Source organism: Oncorhynchus gorbuscha, linkage group LG01 (assembly GCF_021184085.1).
Source record: "Oncorhynchus gorbuscha isolate QuinsamMale2020 ecotype Even-year linkage group LG01, OgorEven_v1.0, whole genome shotgun sequence".
Classification (NCBI taxonomy): Eukaryota; Metazoa; Chordata; class Actinopteri; order Salmoniformes; family Salmonidae; genus Oncorhynchus; species Oncorhynchus gorbuscha.
This window is the reverse complement of record NC_060173.1, coordinates 47,186,128-47,189,120: the sequence shown is the minus strand read 5'-3', so window position 1 is coordinate 47,189,120 and position 2,993 is coordinate 47,186,128.

The following is a 2,993-nucleotide window of genomic DNA, read 5'->3' as shown; positions in this document are numbered from 1 at the left end:
CAAGTTACGTATTGCTGAAACTCAATAGAATAATCCGTTATGGACCGTTCACCTTGGCATAAGGAAGCCAGGGCCCCAGAAGCCTCCTCTACCAAAAAAAAAAAAAAACTGAACGGTCAAAAGCCGAATCATCTCCTCTTTAAAGTTCTGGAACTTGTTAGAGCAATCAGCCCTTGCCTCCCAGATAGCTGTGCCCCATTCTCGAGCCCGGCCAGTAAGGAGTGAAATGACGTAAGCAACCCGAGCTCTCTCTCTAGAGTATGTGTTGGGTTGAGAGAACACAATCTCACACTGCGTGAGAAAGGAGCGGCACTCAGTGGGCTGCCCGGAGTAGCAAGGTGGGTTATTAACCCTAGGTTCTGGAGGCTCGACAGGCCAGGAAGTAACAGGTGGCACGAGGCGTGGAGCTCTGGAACTGTCCAGAGAGGTGGAAACCTGAGCGGCCAGGTTCTCCACGGCATGGCGAGTAGCAGAGGCAATTCCTGCTCGTGTCTGCCGAGCATGGCTCCAAAAACACAACTATCACTCGAAATGACGAGGACAAACTGGAGACTCGATCTTGAACAGCAGGTGAACAGCAGGTTGCCTCGGGAAGGCACTTGAACCAGACAGACTCAGACACCTGCTCACCACGCAGCATCTGAGGAAAACACGACACGACAGGGCGATACACAAACACAGCACGGTGAATTCTAGACAAGGAACCGACAGGACAGGAACGGAACACAAAGGAAGAAATAGGGACTCTAATCAGGGGAAAGGATCGGGAACAGGTGTGGGAAGACTAAATGATTGATTAGGGGAATAGGAACAGCTGGGAGCAGGAACGGAACGATAGAGAGAAGAGAGAGCGAGAGAGTGAGAGAGGGAGGGGGAGAGAGAGGGATAGAAAGAGGGAAAGAACCTAATAAGACCAGCAGAGGGAAACGAATAGAATGGGAAGCACAGGGACAAGACAAGATAATAAATGACAAAACATGACAGAAAGGCCTTTAATTAGGTGTTTCTAGGAGGTCTTAAACAGATCTACAGTGAAACAAACATGTACACTTTCCACACATATTTATTGACTTTTAAAAAGACCACAGTAACATGACAGAATTTGTGCAAAGGCAACGAAATCTGCTAGGGGTTATTAGATGACCAACAGTAGTATTCTGTAACAAGCAATACGTGTTAAACATGAGGCACATGCAATCAGGACAGCCTCTTTATGAAAGGCCTTTAACTATGGCTAAACAGTTTTCTACACATCTTATTCATTAATGATGTGGGCATACCCAGGATTTACAGGCAGGACGTTTGATCTACACAGGGAGGGAAAACTTACGGAGTTATGATAGAGCGGGCAAGCGTCTTTGAGTTGGTGAATTCGAAACGGATAATGGTCGTGTAGCTCCCTTCCTTCCTTCCCATATATTTTAACCCTAAACCGCCCACAATAACTATTGTCTATTGTTAGTCTGTGACCTTACTGACAATATCCCCGCTTAAAACAGCTCAAAATACATGGTTGGCTACAGTTTTCATGTCTTTCATTATGCAGACATTTGTTTTATTAGACTATATTTCTCATTAGGAATACGGTTGTCACCCCCCTTGGAGGCTTGGTGCATGTACAAAGAAAAAGTACCAAATTCACCCACAGGTGGCTGTTAACTAAAATAATAGCAATGCGTGTAGTCGTGTTAAGGTTTTCATTGTTTTCTTGTCAGAGTTTTATGGTTTTGCATATGACTGTGCATTATATGCTGTCGTAATAGGGTTGAGGATCAGATCAAGCTGTCACAATCTTCATGGGTAATAAGAAGCGGACCAAAGCGCTGCGTGGTGTGAATGAATCGTTTTAATGGATGACGCAAACACAAAGTAAAGTGAACAAGCCACTAAATGAACAACTACCGTGACGCTATATACCAAATGTGCTGACACAAGCACCTAACATAGACAATCACCCAACAATGACAACAAAGGCTACCTACTAAATATGGTTCCCAATCAGAGACAACGACTAACACCGGCCTCTGATTGAAAACCCTATCAGGCCAGACACAGAAAAAGACAAACTATACATACAGCATAGAATGCCCACTCAGATCACCCCCATACCCAACTAAACCTATAAACATACATAGCAAACTATGGTCCGGGCGTGACACAAACCTATTGGGTATTCTTGATCAATCAAAATGTACCTGTTTTCCGTATAGAATGACTTGTATACATATTATATTACAACTTTTTTGTGTTTTGGCTTAGTGGTTGTTTCTTTACTAACTAGGAAAACTCAACAGTGTGTAAGTCTGAGAAACATTATTGAGCTGGTTGGTTTATTGTTGTTGAAAGCTTGACATGTACACACATTGAGAAGTGATTTTGCAACAGTTTTAAAGTGGTTAATCGTATCATATATATATATATATATATATATATATATATATATATATATATATATATATATAGCATTGCATGTGTGAATTAGAGCTCCTTTAAAGTGTTTTAGATTATGATAATAATGTTATTATTTTTATAATAATACATATCTGCAAACCAAATGTATTTCTGAAAACCCCTTTTTGCATCTTCAATAGTTGTAGATGTTCCAACGTTCGTAGACCTTTCATACAAAAAGACCTAATACTGTCTGTTTCATCGGTTCCTCCGATGTCGAGTCCCTAATGCATCCAAGTCACCCGTTGTGTCAGTATTTCATCGGTTCCTCCGATGTCGTTCAGAGTTCCTAATGCATCCGAGTCACCCGCTGTGTCCGTTGTCCATCATACCTAAAAAATAATCATAAAAAATAAAAAGTTGTCCCCCCCTGTTTAAAACACAAATAACTCGGGTACAGTTGCTTCCCAATCACCTATGTCCAGTAGCCTTCAGAAATATCTATTAGGCGGGATTCACTTATTCACATCTCTTTTTTAATCTGTCCTGGCAGCTAAATATTCGGGGCTGTGGGTTTGCGCTAAAGCTGTGGTAACATAGTG